The sequence below is a fragment of the Ambystoma mexicanum genome, chromosome 2q (genome assembly GCF_040938575.1).
Source record: "Ambystoma mexicanum isolate Mex_15411 chromosome 2q, UKY_AmexF1_1, whole genome shotgun sequence".
Classification (NCBI taxonomy): Eukaryota; Metazoa; Chordata; class Amphibia; order Caudata; family Ambystomatidae; genus Ambystoma; species Ambystoma mexicanum.
The window spans coordinates 838579955-838597847 of record NC_090924.1 but is presented as its reverse complement, the minus strand read 5'-3'; positions in this window follow the sequence as shown (position 1 = coordinate 838597847).

Genomic DNA, 17893 nt, shown 5'->3' with positions numbered 1-17893 from the left:
TGCAGGCCATCACACAACAGGTCACTGAAACAGGGTCAGATATATATAGAGATCAGGGTCCCTTACATGTGGCCCTGAGTGAACTATATATGGCTCCTAAAGCCAAAGAGGAACACAATAAGATCGCCAGGATAGCAGCATACCTGTACCTATATATGGGAGACATGCAGGATAGATGTGCTGAAAGCCAAAATCTGGCAAATAGGCAACAGATGGCATTACAGAAGGTCCAATCTGATCTGGACTCTTCTGAGCAGAGGCTGCAGAGGAGCCAGGAGTCAGAAAATGACAGCAGACTGTACATTACTAAAATAAAGGAGGATATGGATGTGCTGCAAAAGGAAAAGTCAGAACAGGATACTAGATTTCTGGCCCTGCAGAAGGAGCACCAAGACAGTTTGGACTCCTTACTGCAGAGCCAGAAAAAGCTGGAGCAACAGATCAATTTCAACAGGGCATGCACAGAGCAGGTAGCCACCCTGCAAATCCAACTAGACAGAGAGAAAGAGGAGAGCAATAAACTGATCCTGAAAGACCTGGATACCCAGGCAGAGTTTGATCAGGAGCGCCAGAAAGCTGGTGCCTTCCAAAGGCAAAGGGACGACCTGGCGGCACAAATGCAGGCTCTTAGTCAGGAAAGAGACGCCTTAGGCCAGGAAGTCTGCCATTTAAAAAGGAAAATGGAAGAAAATCACCTGGCCCACCAGGGACTGGGTGACCTCCAAAAAGAAAACCAGAACTTGCTAGAGCACACCAGGAGGGTGGAGGATGCTCTAGCAAGAAAGGAGCAGGCCAATAGGGACACAGCTCAGGAGGTAACCCTCCTGCAGCAAAGACTGGCCCAGTTCTCCAGGACCAACCAGGAAGCACAGAGGGAAAATGAGGCCCTCTGTCAACACAATGATAGGCTCCAACAGCAGGTAGCGATGCAGGAGAGACTGATAGAGTCGAGTAAGGCCTTAACTGAGGAACTGAAGGCACAAATGCAGGCTCTTGCATTGCAACAGGGAGCAGGGGCGGATAGAGATGAGGTTCGCTGGGAAATGGAAACTCCGGAGCATAACCTCAGGAGCCCTAGTACCAGAGGCCCTCATACCTCTCAGTCCCTGGACTCTGCCACCCCCATGTCCCCTGGCGCACATGAGCACAGGGCCACAGGGATGGCAGATTACTATCCAGCCAGAAGCATGGGGCTCATAGGCCAGTACCATCCAGGAATGGAGGGGTGGGCATCCGGGTATGGGCACCCAAGTACAATACAGTTCAGTGGGGAACCCCAGGAGAGTAGGCCCATTAAGGGCATCCTGAAAACCTCTGCCCAGTTAGGTCAGTGGAGGGGGTACCCATCAAATCCTGACAGCAAGGAGGAATCTGAAGACTCCTCTGGACTGCGCAGGACACAGGAGACCAGGTCCCCACATTCTGCCAGCCATTCCCAGGCTCGCAGAATCCGGGAAAACCTGGAAGAACAGACGGGAACCTCTGGGAGCAGTGCCTCTGAGTCCGACGAAGAATGGACAAGGGTTACTCGAACCAAAAAGGCCAATAAGGCAAAAAGGGCCTTGCTCAAGGACCCCTTAAAGCAGATTAAGGCGATCAGGAGCGTCATCACGCCTTACCATAAGAACGCTAAGTATTCTGTTTGGGAGCACTTAGAGTTGTTTGAACAAATGATGGAGACTTTCCATTTGAAGGACAGCCAAAGCTGCATTCAATATGTAAAGTGGACCTTCTCCCCGGAATACTCCAGTTTCTTTGCGGGGCTGGAGGACCAAAATCATTTAAGATGGTCCACCTATAAGGCGGCCATCCTGAAACATTTTTCTGTTCACAGAAATCCTCAAGAGGCTCGCAAGGCAGCCTACAATTTGCAATGTGGGGAGGATCAGGCCCCACAAGAATTTGTGCAGGAGTTAAAGCGGGCTTTTGCACAGACCACAAGAAGGGTGGGCACGGATAGCCGTGAATTTATAAACACGTTTTTCCATGCCTTGCCCAAATATATCATGACCCAGCTCGTGAGGGATTTTCACGAGAAAAGATCTTTAGACTGGGTCATTGAACAGGCTACCCGCATCTATGAGGTGCAGAAGCCCATAGAAAATAAAAGCAATGCCCAGAAAAACCCCAAAGCCAACAGCACCCCTGCTGCTGCCAAGGTGGCAGAGGTAAAGGTCACCCCCGTTTTGGATTTGGAGATGGGGGGGCCTAAAAACCTACCTGCACCTAATAATGCTAGGCCCAGAAGGTCCTCGGGCCAGTCGCAGACAGGGAGCCAGGGAGGCAGCCCCACAAATGGGGTCCCTCGCTCTCCTGACTATGTAAGTCCTCGCTACAAAGGTAACAGACCCATCCTGGGTTATGTGTGGACTCCTCCAGCCCAAGGGGGGGGATCCAGCCAAGCACCTAACCCAGGGAACTTCCCTCCAAACTTCCCACAGGAGGGCAGAAATTTACCAAACCCTGGGCAGAACTTTTTCCCCAGATATCCACCCGACTTCCAACCCCAAAATCATCCATCCTTCTTTCCTCAATTCCCTGAGCCCAGACCACTGAATCCGGGAGAGGGGAGGCCAAGGGTGGAGGGGTACCAAAATCTTCCCAACCAGGGGTACTACCAGAGGAGGGACAGCTACCCTTCCCGGGATCAGCCCAGGGGAGAAAACAGGGCCCCGTATCAGCCTGAGCGGGTTTCCCAGTTAGAGCGCCAGGTTCAAAACATGGCGCGGGATATGGGTCATATACTGAGGGCACAGCAGAACCCTCAGATCAGCATGCCGGCGCAGAACGCACCCAACTCTGGACCTGGTGCTCCAGAACAATGACGGGGGCAGCACCCCGATAAATCACCGGTTCCCAGGGAGGAGGCACAAAGGGAAGGGGGGTGTAAAGCCTTGGAGGAAGCTTCCTTCCTCACTTGTAAACAGCCCCTGGAAACCCAGGAACCGGAAACAAAATCTCTTGCCCCTGAAAGTCTGCCTCCTAAGGAGCAGAGGGGGGGTAGGAGAAACAAAAGACCCAAACAGACTCAGTTTGAGGAGGAGGTACAGATCTTCCAATTTGAGGGAGAGGGATCCTCAGAGGATCCTGGGAAAAGGATCTTCTCCTTCAGAGAGGGGGGAACTCCTCCCAAAGAAAAATGGGTCCGTAGGGATGCAAATCCAGACTGGGGAGATGTGGAGACTGAGCTACCGCCGCCCACCATCTCATCCCAGAACCAACAGCAAGAAAATCCCCTGGTTCAAACCCATCCTGGCGACTGCCTCCAAAAAGGGGGGGGCGGCCCAGAAACGGAGCCAGGGGAACCCACAATGGCTCTGATCTCCAGTTGCAAATTTTTTCTTTCAGATTCCCAAGACTCTCCACAGAATTCTGCCCAAATCTCCTCGCTAGCGATGTCCAAAACCAGAAAATTAGCCCACCAGTTGTCCAAAAATGTACATTATCTGTGCCCCCTTGAGGAGAAGGAGGAAAGATATTATGCCCCGGTACAAGTACAGGGGCAGGGTACAATCTCAGCACTGGTGGACACTGGATCTCATGCTACCCTTCTGTCCAGAAGGGCCTTTGACGAACTGAATGCAGGAAGGGGAGAGAATTACCAAATTCCTCTCACCTCTCTTCCTGGACAACTGCAGAACTTTGACGGGAAGGAAATTCCCGTCGAGGGGACGGCAGACTTGGACATTAAGATCGGGCGACATAAGTTGAAACACAAGGTCATAGTTGTGACCCCAGAGGGCACCCCTTGTTTACTAGGGAATGACCTCCTGAGAAGGTTGTCACCCCTAATAGATTGCGTAAACAAGGTCCTCTGGACTCAGACTAGCCGACCCATAAAATTAAAACAGAGTGTCAACCATGTTAGTTTAAACGGCACATGCCACATGGTTGAACAAAAATCTGACCAAGTAGAATTTCACTTCCAGAACAACCAAATTCCAGACGTGACGGTAATAGCAGTAGGACAACAGACTGGTGATGGGGGGTCCTCTCTATTTCTGAAAATCAACCTTCCTTCCAGTCTAAAGTGGTATTCCACGCTGGAAGGAAACACTCTGAAATTCTATACTAATCCACAATCAGAAACCCCCACTCCTATAGTCCAGAAAGATGTGAAATCAGCTCAAAGCCTGGCTGATATTCAGCAAATTGGAGAGCAGTTGTTCATCCCTGTTCAGTTAAATGATGGGAAGGACTCTGTTCTCGCTCGAGTGTGTGTGAACAACGGTAAGAGCTTCATCAGCAAAGCCATGTTCCGCCAACTCCCAAAAGATCCAGCCATTCCCACCTTCAAACTGATAGACAAATGGGAAATGGACCTGGAAGCACCTGACTCCAAACATCTCCTGCCAAGCAGGTGTATGCTCAAAATCTCCATTGGCAACAAGAGCATAGTCCATAATTGTTGGGTCGTGCGAGACGTCACTGCCGCCTTTTACTTAGGCAGTGACATTCTCAATCGCTTTGCCATTAGTTTGGACCTAATAAACTTCAAAGCTTGGTCCCGATTAGCGGATAATCCCATGGGCTTTGATGATCCAGAAAAAGCATTTAGGTCAGCTCAATTACTACCTTATGCAGTTGAAATTCAGATTAAAGAGGAAGTCACCATCCCAGAAAGGACCCGACAATTCTCCCTGGAAGTGAAAGTTAAAAGGGGACAAGAGTTGAAAAACCCTGATGCTTACATACATCTAAATGCTTCTCTCCAACAGCAAGGGTTGGGGGTAAACCCAACACCATTAGTCAACATAGAACATGACACCATTCCAATAGAGGTGGATAACAGCGACTTAAAGAGTATTACTCTAGCCGCAGGCACCATTATTGGAATGGCGGTTGATGACCGACATTTTTCCATCGACTTAGTAAATGAACTGTTAGGACCAATCCCCAAGGACTGTTTTGACAGTGACAGTGATGACAATACAACACCAGACAGGATCTTTACCCGGCATGGGGGGAACTTCCTGGTGTACACTTCCTGCCCCTATGGTAAGGAAGATGTGACTTGTGACTTCAGGAGGGATGAGGTGATTTTCCAGGTCCATGAGGGCTGCCTTTCCCACCTGAAGCCTCCGGTCCAAATCAGCACTCTGACCAGGGACTTCTCCACCCAGCTGGAGGAGGCCGCGGAGATAGCCAAACCAGAAGTCTTTCCAGGCTTCAGGCAGATGGTGGAAGAGAGAGTCAACCTAGCTGATGCCTGTGTGACTCTGGAACAAAAGCAAAAGTTGAAACAAGTTTTCTTGGATTTCCAAGATCTCTTTGCGGTAGACTCATATGACTGTGGTCGCACCGACATCCACACCACAACAATCCCCACGGACCCTGGCATGACTCCAGTGTTTGTGAAGCAATATCGCTTGCCTCTCGCATCAATGGAGTCCCTTACTGAAATAATTAAGAACCTTGAGTCCCGGGGAATAATCCGTCCAGTCCACAGCACCTTCAATAATCCGGTGCTGGGAATATTGAAGCCAAACGGCCAGTGGAGACTCTGAGCTGACCTCAGGGAGCTCAACAAACGGGTCCACACTTCCCGATGGCCTCTTCCCTACATTGACCAAGGGCTGGCCCAGATTCAGGGGTCACAGGTATTCACTGCAATAGACCTGACCAATGGATACTGGACCGTGCCTGTCAGTAGGGAGGACCAATACAAGCTGGCTTTTACCTTTGGGGGCCAGCAGTACACATGGACCCGGACTCCCTTCGGATACCTTAACTCCGGTAATGAGTTCAATATTTTCCTACATAAGGCCATGCCCGACCTGGGTGCAAGGGGTAACCTGGCTTATGTAGATGATGTCCTCATCAAAAGTTCATCTGTGGAGGAACATATAGCGGAGATCCGTTATGTTCTGACACAGTTGAGGGCCGCCGGAGCAAAACTTTCCTTTCAGAAAGCACAGTGGTGTAGAACCCGTGTTAATTTCTTGGGGCATGAGATTACTCCTCAGGGTCTTTGTCCCCAGGAAAAGAAAGTGGAAGCACTTCAGAAACTGAAAGACCCCACAACCCTGCGGGAACTAAGGAGCCTCCTTGGACTGACTAATTACAGCAGAAAGTTCATTGAGGGCTACGCAGAGATCACCAGACCCCTGATTCATCTCCTGAAGGGGGGGGTCAAGTGGGAATGGGGTCCAGAACAAGCCGAGGCAGTAAAACAACTCAAAAGAAGCCTCTCACAGGCGCCTTGCCTAGCTTACCCTGTCAGAAACAAGGAGTTCTTCCTGGAGACGGGGTTCTCTGATACGTGCTTGACGGCAGTATTATACCAAAAGCATGACAAGGTCAATAAAGTAATCTCCTATGCGAGCAAAACTTTATCCTCTGTGGAGGAAAAATTCAACGATTGTGAGAAGGCACTCCTGGCAACGGTGTGGGCATTGAAGAATTACCGCCCGTTTATCCAGGGGGAACACATCATAGTGGAGACTCCACACCAGCCTCTGCAATATCTCCAAAGTGACAGAATCCGGGCCGGAAATGTGAGTAATTCCCGAATTACTTCCTGGATTCTGTCAATGCAAGGCTTTCCTGTGGAGGTCAGATATGGCCAAAACAAGAAGAGTCCCCTCGCGCAAGGTCTGGCTGACTTGCATGATTGTGCCAGAGAAAACTGTCTCGAGGACGAAAGTCTAAAAATAAAGGACAACATGGAGGCATACCTTAATTCCCCCCACAAAGTCTTTGAAGAAGACAAGTGTGAGGGAATGCCCACTGTGTATGTGGATGGATGCTCTTACCATGTCGACAACAACGGGGAGAAAAAACTGGTGGCCGGCGTAGGGAATGCATGGGTGAATGAGTCCCCAGAACCCTCCGCTGGATACAAAATTGGTCCCCGAAGTAGTCAGGTGGCAGAATTGATGGCTGTGCATCAGGCCATCCTCACTGCTGTCCAGCATCAACTCCACGAACTGGTCATAATCACAGATTCGGATTATGTACGGAACGGGTTCGTGGAGCACCTGGTTAATTGGAAGACCAGAGGCATGGTATGTGCTAACAACAAACCCTTGAAACATGGGAAGTTGATCCAAAACATTGATGATCTGGTCACCTCGAATGGGATGACCATCTATTGGAAGAAGATCAAGGGTCATTCCAAAGTAGAGGGACCAGACAAAACTGGAAATGACTTAGCTGATCAGCTGGCCAAAACCGGGGCCATCCAAGGGGATCTAATTGAGATTGAGTCCCTGTTGGGGGAAATCCAGGTCACTGCCATCACTAGGTCCCAGACAAATGCTCACAACGACCTCTCAATTGCACAATGGAGTAAGGAGACCCCTGATGCTGATTTGATTACTGCTCAGAAGGGGGATCCAATAATTGGTAAATTTTACCAGCACCTTGAGGACCCTGAGAACTTTCCCCTGACGGATACCGATTACATTGGGAAAGAGGACCTAAGAGTGTTGATGAAATGTCCCAAAATGTTCCGGATCCAAGACGGTTTGTTGGTAAGGAAATCCAAAGCTGGCCACGATCAGTGGGTGGTTCCTACCTCATTCCGAAGCCTGATGTTAAGTCACGCCCATGATGCGGCCACTGCCGGTCATAGGGGGTTTCACACAACATTGGAAATCTTAAGAGAGGTTGCATACTGGCCACACATGGGGCAGGACCTCGACCAGTACCTGAAGGGTTGCCTTGTGTGTGCACAATTTCAGCCCTCATCCCTCACACACCGGGCGCCTTTACAAAAGAGGGGAATGACACTGCCATGGTCAGATTTACAAATCGACTTTGTAGGCCCTGTGATTCGCTCGGCTAGGGGGAATAAGTACATGTTGACCGTGACATGCTTGTTTACCAAGTGGGTGGAATGTCTCCCAGCCCCAAATTGCAAGGCAGAAACTGCAGCGGCCTTGATGATTAACCACATCTTTTCCCGTTTTGGTCTACCTCAAAGGATTGAGTCAGACAGAGGTAGCCACTTCACCAGTGAAGTAATGACAAAGATGTGGGAGATACTGGGGGTCAAGAGAAAGCTGCATATTGCTTATAGACCAGCTTCTTCTGGGGCAGTAGAGAGATATAACCGGACAATTGTGAGTATATTAAAGAAGTTTGTGGCAGATTCTGGGCCAAGTTGGGATATCCGATTACCTCTGGTCCTAATGGCCATCAGATCTACCCCTTCATCTGCAACCAAAATGTCACCATTTGAGTTGATGACTGGGCGCAAGATGGTGCTTCCGCAGCATTTGCTCTACAGGACCCAAGAGCAGACACTGATAAATGCCTCCACTACTCATGAGTATGTAGAGAATTTAAGGAAACACCTCCAACATGCTTTTGCTTATGCTCAGCGGAATCTAGAAAGATCGACTGATAGCATGAAGACCCATTATGACCTGAAAACTTCCAGGAAGGAATATCAGGTGGGAGACCGGGTCTATCTATACAACTTCCAAAGGAACCAGGCCAAGCAGCGCAAATTTTTGCCTACATGGAAGGGACCCTTTGAGATCGTCGATAAGATCTCCCCTGTGGCCTACAAGATCCGCATCCCCAAAGGTGGTTCGGCAGAGGGGGAAGACAAGTGGGTCCACATAAACCAGTTGAAATGTTGCCATCCCAGGCACACTCTGCAACAACTGGAGGAATCCTCTGGAATCCTAGCGGGTACTGTATCAGACTAATTCAGTTCCAATCATAAAACCTACCACATCTAGTCTCTAAAATATTGTGATTTACATGAAACTGTCTCTAGTGATGCTGTTTTTTCTTTTCAAAATAAGAATGTAATATTTCGTTACGATGAAATGCATATGCTGCCCCACTATCTCAACAGTGGTGGAAAAAAAAAATCGTCTATGAGTAGATATTGCCGCTCTTCCTTTATCATCCTAGGAGAGATGAAACCATGAAGGATGACCAAGAAGGACGATCCGGAGACCGGGAGCAAAGACACAACGGGCCCGGGGTACCGCCCAATCTTCCCATCAGGACCGGCGAGGAGAACTGATCGATCTGACCGGATGGAGAAGAAGATGCTGAACTGTGCCATCTACAGAAGAGGAAGAAGATTATGCGGACAGACCGGTGCGTGGGTCAAAACCCTTGGGCACGCGACTCCCCATCGACCCAAACTCAAAGTGCAGTCACGTGGGGGGGCTTGTAGGGTGTCCTGACCCACGTTTAAGCTACCCTGCTACAACATTTGGTGCTGTGGGCTTAGGAAATTCAAGATGGCGGAAAACCCACATGTGCGCCGAAATCCAGGAAAGCTGCGCAGTTGTGCGCACACCAAAATGGTTACCTAACTTGCCACCCACCAGGGTAAAGAAAGGTCTTTGTTAACAAAATCCACTTTTACTGATGTCAAAAAGTTGCTGAAATCGTGACTCATTGGACCACTTTAAAGATTCAACCCTTTTTGTGGGGTTCCACATAACCATCTTACTGTAAGGAGCCCCATCAAAACAATGTTAAGCAAGGATTTACTACCATGTAAGAACCATTCCTGTTTAGAATGCATTAATCCAAGAAAATCCCAAAAATGGGTGCAGTGCCAGTACTCACCACTATCCAAAAGCCGGCGTTTTAAAACCCACTGTGTGTTTTTCTGAAGGCAAGCAAAATGCCTATTTCAAACATTGCAACATGTGCAAAATATTCACTGAACACCAGCAGACATTTGGCAGACTGGAGTTTTGTGTGCCTACAAAATCTGGGAAATGAAGAGCCCAAAAACAATGCTTATAACAAAAATGCTATGGAGTCAGCAGCTTAAGCCTAACTGCAACTGGATTTAAAACCACCAAAATCGAAAATGTTAAATTAAATGAGTGACCTATGTTTGGTGTCACATGCCTTTGTAACTGTTGAAATGTCATAGTTTTGCACTTAGAATCAGCATTCTAGCTGCATGTGTAAAATTACAAGTTATTTTAAAAGCAACAAAAAGTTAGCTGAAGGTCTGGCTTAAGGAACTTGATTTTGCCTAGCAACGGATCCCATCAGGAGTGAAACTTGAGTCACAACTATGTTCCCAGGCCAATGTTCCTTTTGCTGCCCACACTAAGGATATGCCATCTATCTGATAATTGAATTTCCTGTGCTCTGCCAGAGAGTGAACAAAGCCCTCTCCACTCAGGCAAAGGTTTTTATTACAGACGTCGTAAAAAGTGGCTTCCTCCTGGAGAAGCTGGGAGGGGCACTGCCTGTGAGAAGCAAGCTGGCTTGGCAGAAACTGGAAAGACTGGTTTCTGTACCATGTGACCTGAAAAGACACACCCCTGCAGCAAGGATATGGTTTTATAAAAAGGGGGATAATTCATAGTGCGGACATGTGAAAATTTTATAAATGATACCATAATTCTTGTGATTTTTCTGCCCACAGTTTAAGACGTGGTAGGAACCGGTGGTATGTTCAGGGGGGTTTTAGCGGAAAAGTGGATATTACTCTAAATGTGTGCATGTTAAAAATCTGAAACTTCATCAGTTAATGTCCCTACCCCCTGCACACATGTATGTAAAGTTGGGTCCATGTCGGAAATTGAAAAAGCAGTTAAAAAGTCAATTATGTACACTCTTTGAATGCAAGCTCCGAGAATGAGCAGATTTGGACATAGACATGGCTAAATTCAGCCACACCATGTATATGTAATTTCAAACAACTGTGTAACTCTGAAGTATGGATTTTGATCATATATATATTTGGGTGCACAGATGATAAGGGAGGTTGTTTCAAGAGATCATAAAATGACATCAATCTGACTCACAGTTCAGTTTGCCAATCAAGCGGAGGAATGGAAGCCTGACCAATGACGAATGAGAGGGGCAAGTCTAGTGATGCAACACACACACCCATTCTCAAGAAACAGATAAAAGCAGAGAGTCAGGACACATAGAGACATTCAATTTCATCTGCCGCTGGAAGCCCTGCCGGAAAAATCCATACTTACCTCCATCAAACTCCAGAAAGCCAAACTAGAGACTTCAATCTATCCAGAGCAGAGACCAGACCAGAGAGAAAGCAGTGCTGTGCCTAGCAGAGACCAGACCAGAGAGAAAGCAGTGCTCTGCCTAGCAGAGACCAGACCAGAGAGGAAGCAGTGCTGTGCCTAGCCGAGACCAGACCAGGCGCTGTGAGCAGAATCCGGAAAGACCTGACCAGACTGAAGATCGTGACCAAGTCGCTTTCCTGTTCAAAATCTCTTGTGAGTACTTAGCAAAACTCAGAACACATCTCTTAGTTTAAATTCATCTAATTCAATCTATTTAACCTAAGTAGAACTGCCTCCTATCTGTCACCTGTCATTTCTAGTAAAATTTGTCATTTTGAAAAAGTGTGCGTTTAAAATTTACAAAACCAAAAACGACCTTTACTAAATTACTCATATCTCCGCAACCGTTTGGGCTAGAGACTTGCAATAACTTTCATTTGGAAGCTGAGATCCCAGGCTTTCCTAGGACCCCAAAACGGTAGAGATAGTCCTTGCGGTTCCTTTGTAATAGCGCTCGGCGCATCTGCGAATTTTGCCGCGATTTGCAATTTCTTCACATGTAAAAAAACTGCTGCTGCCTGATTTCATTTGCCAGAAATTCGTTTAACCTGCTAACTATCCCTGCATCATTGCTAGTGTGAGCCTGGACTAATATTAACTAGATACCACTCATCCTGAACCTCTAAAAGGGAATTAAGAGCGTTTCCAGCATATTTCTCATTCATTGCTAGCACCTATCAAAGCATTTGCCTGTGTTTTCAAACTTCTGTTTAAGCTTGCTGGATTGAACTGAATTACAGTTGATTGCATTTCTGAGAACTGTGTGTTTTCCTTCCATTTCCTTGCCTTGCATCAAGGGGGGGAGGGGAGTAGCCAGAGAAAAGTGATTACATTGTTTGGTTGAAATCATATTGCGTATTTTCTGTTCTGCATTCATTGAATATTGCATCCACCTGAGCCTACATAAAGCATCCTCTACCACATTATACTTTTGTTCCTATTTACCAGTGTGATACCTTATCCATTTCATGTCAACTCATTAGTGATTAAAGAAGTGTGCGAGTGCCAGATTCTCCGTTGTTAATATTTACCATATCAGATTAAGTGTGATATTCAATTATTAATTTATTAAAAAGTGTGATATATATTTTAATTTATCAAATAAACCTTTTAAACTTGCAAAACAGAATTACTTCTTGGCTCAGTGGGGTCAGGGGGATTCCAAGAGAGGGGTGTTATACAAGGGTAGTCATCCAGAACGCATGAACTGGACCTAAAGATATATCAATAAGGGTTTTCATTCAGTATTCTAGACTAGGCGTTAACTTGGCTGTAGTGCTGAATTGAATCCTCTTACAGTTTACACCCCATGACGGGGAATTGATTAGAAGGTAGGTATACGTGTGTTCAGCTGGTGTTCATCTAGTCTGTCGAGTGTCTGTCATATGTGTCTTGCTGTATGTCAAATGTAAAATAATTCTATTAATGATTGGTTGAAATGCATTTTGGCTTTATGCGATTCTGTAACTAAGAGGGAATCGCCATTGAATTGATGGGTTTTGAGTAAATTGCTGATATAAATTTTGGCGGGAAAAGATTGGATTGGAGCTTGCGTATGTGGTGCTCGCTCATACCATTGGAGGGTTAAAGAACTGTGTAAATACTGTCAGTGATGAAATTAAAAATGGAGGAAGTTACCCCGCTTGCGCATTTGCGCATGCAACTGCCCAAGCATGCACCCAAACTAAAGAAATACAGCACAGAGTGGGTTAAGGGTACCGCCAATAAGATGTTTATGCTGTGGTCCCAGAACGGGGCACTCTGTAAGGCTGTTGTACAGCACATGACTACCTTCTTACATGCCACATATTCGGGCAAGAAGTTAGAGAAACGTCTTGCTGTTCTAGAGTTGTGGAAAATGTTTGAAGAAACGAAGGTGGAAGAACCACCCACAGACTGGATACTAAATGTATGAACAGAGGGGGGGTGAGACGCCTACCGCGCCACCATCCCCACCAGAGCCAGTCATTGAAGGAAGAAAGTCAGAGGATCTTTACCCACTAAGAGAACTTAAAGCAGCCACGGGGTATAGCAACCCAGCATATGAGTCACTTACGTACAGTAGTGACGATAATAAGGGAAAAGAACAGGAAAACCATATCGCCTCCACAGTCTCAAGGGACAAAGAGAGATGCAAAGATGAAGGGAAAGATTAGGCATGGAGTTGTGCACCTCCAGATAAGGAGAAAGAGGGAAATAAACATAAAGGAAATGAACGTAGAGGTGATGAGATAGCAATCGCGAAAGATGAATGGATGGGAGGTGAAATATTACTGAAGTTAAATGTAAAAGGAAGTGATGATTTGAGGCCAAGGGAGAGGTCTGATGAGACGCAAAGGAGGGAGAAAGAGAAAGGGATGGAAAAAAGAGATGAAAGGACTAGGAAGAAAGATAGGCTAAGGCGAGAACAACTATATCGCAAAGAGCAAGGAATACCGCTCAGTCGCACACAGTACGCAGCCTATAAAAAGTACAGGCAGAACATGTTAAGGGTAGAGGAAAAAGGAGAGTGCACGAAAGGAAAGTAAAAAAGCGGGAAGATGAGGAAAGTGGAAGGGCAAAAGAAAGTAGAAATGAACGGATGAGGGAAGTAGATAAGGCTAGGGAAGAAGCAAAGAAGCGAAAGGAAATAGACGAGGAAATAGAACGTAAGCACAGACAGAGGGCACGGGATCTTGAATATTTGGAACGGGAAGTGATTAAACCCAATCCTACAGTAGAATGGGAAGACATAGAAGAATTATTTCCTGCAAGCAATGCGGTACCAGGTACAAGCGGGACAAATATTGAAGATGACTTCGACACCAAAAGCATTGGGGAAACGATCGATAAAATATACAATGAGATGGGGCTAGAGCAGATATCCGATGGGGGAAGGGAAGATGAGCGCTTAGAGAGCACTCAGCTATATGACACTGAGGATGTCATCCGAAGTAATGGGAGCAGGAGACTGTCCCTAGACAGGCTGGAGATTGGGCAGAACTAAGAAGATGCTAGGAGTTGTGTAAACTGGGAGTATTCAGAATCTGACTCCGGTGGGGAAACGAACGATGTGGCACATGAAGAAGGGAGTTGGTGCGAAAAGCGGCTCCCAGGGGACCGAGGGGTACGATGGTCAGATGCTAGCGGGTCCACAAGTAGGGCACCGAAGTCTGCCGCGTAGTCCGGCCGACATGAAGGAACACCCCACGGTCAGAGGGGGGCGTCAGCACCGACCTATGCAGACAGATTAAGGGCATTGCCAGGTAGACGGCAAGGCGGGAATGCCACCCTGGCAATAAACCGGAGAGCTATGGGGAAAGAGAAGGAGGACTGTGCATTCCAATTCCCGTTGCTAGAAAAGGGAGGAGCAAGACCACAATATATTCCATGGCCACACATGGACCGAGAGAACCTTAAAAATAAGCTTCCAATGCTGACATCGGGGGCCGGAAAGTGGATACACGAGTTAGAGAAAATGACGGGGGGTGTCACCTTAGCTATAGGGGACATTAAGGGCCTCCTAATCGCCATACTTGGTGAAAGAGCAGATGATGTATGGAAATGAGCAGGCTATCCTAGGGTAAACCTAACTAACACCTCCCATGACGGAGCGCCATTTAATAACTGTAGGGCAGCAGTGTGGAAAGCGTTGCGAACGCTATATCCAGATACTTCTGATATGGGGGCTATGATGACTCGAAAAATGAAAGAGTCAGAGGACCCCTTGATTTATTTCCAGAATTTTCAAGACGCATGGGTGCTCGAAACGCATGAGTCTTGGACTAAATCTATCCCTGTATTCTACCACATATTATGCCAAGGGTTGCCTGAAGCGGTGCAGAAGCAGCTAAAAAAATTGGTAGGAGTAGAAGCAAAACGATGGGCCGAAATACAGTTGACAATCGCACACTACTGTATATTGTTGCAAGAAAAGAATCGGAAAAAGGAGGCAACTCGTAAGGGCGAGGAGGCGAACTGGTGCAAAAGAAGCTCTCGAAGTATGCTCTCGAGGGAGCCATGCTCACCAGCCCAGCCGAGCCAAGCGCACAACAAGCGACCAACCCATCGCAGAATAATCAGGGTAGCGTAGGATTTTACCCAAGAGGAAGGGGTTTTGGAGGAAGAGGATGGCAGAGTAATCAAGGAGGGTTTCGAGGTAACCAGGGAGGCTTTCAGAATAATCAAAATGGCTTTCAGAATGCGCAGATGGGCGGTCCAGCTATGCCTAATGGACAGATGGCCCGACCACCACCAGCGTGTTGGCTGTGTGGAATGACAGGACACGTGGCGCGCATGTCCAGAAGCCAAGGAATGTGGCAAAACAGCCAAGGGATGGGGGCAGGCATTGTGAATCAGCCTGCCGTCCCGCAACAGGGCGGTGCACAAAATTACACAGGTCAGCCGCAGGCGTCAGGCGTGCAGCAAGATGCACAGCAAGTGGTTCAACCACCAAACATGGGGAACTTGCCGCAGGGACAACCCCAGCAGGCACCACCGCAAATGTCACAGGGCACTAGCTCCGGAGGGGGAGTTAACCCTGGGGCTGGGGGAAATCAACACGTATACAGTGGGCCGAACTTATATATGAAATAGGACAGCTCATGGGGGACTCTGATGTGCTCTATCCGATCAGTGACACCAGACCCTAACAGGGAACCAAGAGTGAATGTCACCATGGGGGGGAAAGAATATTCCTTCTTAGTTGACACGGGTGCAATGCGCTCGTGCATACGAGAGGGCACATTTTCCTTGTCCGGCGAGGCTATAGATACTCAGAGTTTCACTGGAGCTCATAGTAGAGTTCCCTTTACAGACACACTCCCAGTCTCCGTGGGAGAGCGCGAAATGAACGTACCCCTATTGTATCAGACCCCAGTAAATATTCTGGGCCGAGACCTGATGACTAAATTAAACATGACCATCTTGTTCACTGAGAATGGTATAGTGTGCTCCACTCCAGGAATGCATTATTCAAACGTGTGCAAAATGATCAGAGGATATTGAGAGCTGTACCGTTAGAGCCAGAAGTCTTTGCATATGGCATACGGGTGCTTATGGCGGGACTGCCAGGCCTCGCAGACAAAACTATGAGAACGCCTGATGAGTTTCTGTTCAGACCAAGAATACCCATGCACGAAGAGGAGGGGCAAGTATTTCCCTTAATGATACAATCTGCCGCAGTGCGAGGGAAATTGGTATTGGTCGAAGGATATGATGATGAAGGCAGACAATGGTGTGCGATTATTGCCATCGAAGAAGGGTATCGAGTGACTGACATCACCGATAACGATCTGTTCGAAGAGCACCCTGACCTAGAGGAGACAAGAGTGGAAGTAAGTCTCACATTTTGGGTGAAAATGATCAGACGGGAGGTGCCACAGAGAATGATGCTGGCGCTCGTACGTCCAGAATACTTTGATGACGACATGGCCCAAGTGCCTGCCGCCGTATGGACTACAGGGCCCTATGATGTAGGCCTCCTGAAGGGGGCAGGTGAAGTGAAAATTAAACTGAAACTAGGAGCAATTTTTTCCTAGTAACGTCAGAATCACCTTTTATACAGTGATTTACCCTGTCAAAAAATCAAAGGGAGCTGCATGGCATTTAATCCAAGATTTACGAGCATTAAACGATATAGTTGAAGCCGAGTTCCCTCTAGTACCCAATCCATCCAAAATACTGTTTAATATACCCACTGAGGCAAAATATTTCACGGTGATTGATTTGAAAAACACATTTTTCTCAATTCCACTGCACCGTGACTCTCAGGACCTGACGTCATTCACCTTCAGACAAATGCGCCTGAAAAGTATGAGGTTCCCACAGGGGTATTGTGAGTCCCCGTCTATTTTCAACAGAGTCCTACAAATGGACCTAGGCAATATTGCGGTGGACAGTGTTGTTTTGCAGTACGTAGATGACATTCTGATCTGCAGCACCACTGAAGAGCAATGCAGGCGCGACTCTGTCCAGCTATTGACTACATTGGCTGAAAAGGGATACAAAGTTGATAAGGAAAAGTTGCAGTACTGTCAACAGGAGGTGTTGTACATAGGGCAACTGATCTCTCATGAGGGGATGAAGGTAACCCCAGAAAGGGCTGAAGCCATCATGAACACAGCCAAGCCGCGCACGTTAAAACAAATGCAGAGCTTCTTAGGCTTGTGCAATTATGTCAAAGCATGGGTCTTTGACTACAGCTCGTATACCAAGCCCTTGCTTAAGGCTTTAAAGAAAGCCCAGGCAACAAAAGGAGAAATTGAATGGACTAAGGCAATGGAGAAAGGGTTTTCAGAACTCAAGGGGGCAATTTGTAAGGCCCCAGTTCTCGGCATTCCTAATTATGCAGAGGAATTCTACCTGTTCTCACACTCTGAAAGTAATTTTATGACGGCAGTGCTCACGCAGCAAACCTCGCTGGGGTACAAGCCCCTAGCATATTACAGCGGGAGACTGGACCCAGTTATGAAGGCTCACTTCCTGTGCGAACAAAATCTAGCTGCTGCCGCATTCGCTATCGAAAAAGCATCATCCATTGTGATGGAGTGGTCCATGACATTATATGTTGAACATTCGCTGTTCACCATACTAGAGAAGCCAAAGGGCACACTGACATCTCAGAGAGCATCCACCTATGAGGTGATTATCTCTAACCCATCGATCAAAATAGTTTGATGTAAAACTGTGAATCCTGCTACATTCATAGCTGAGCCAGTCACAGAGGGAGAACTTATACACCACTGTGCGAACTATGAGGAATTCTATGATGAGATCTCCAGGGTAAAGTAAAACGCCCTGGCAAGTGGAGAGATCGTCTTTATTGACGGTTCTTTGAGAATCAACCAAGAAGACAGACAAAGGTATACAGGCGTGGCCGTGAT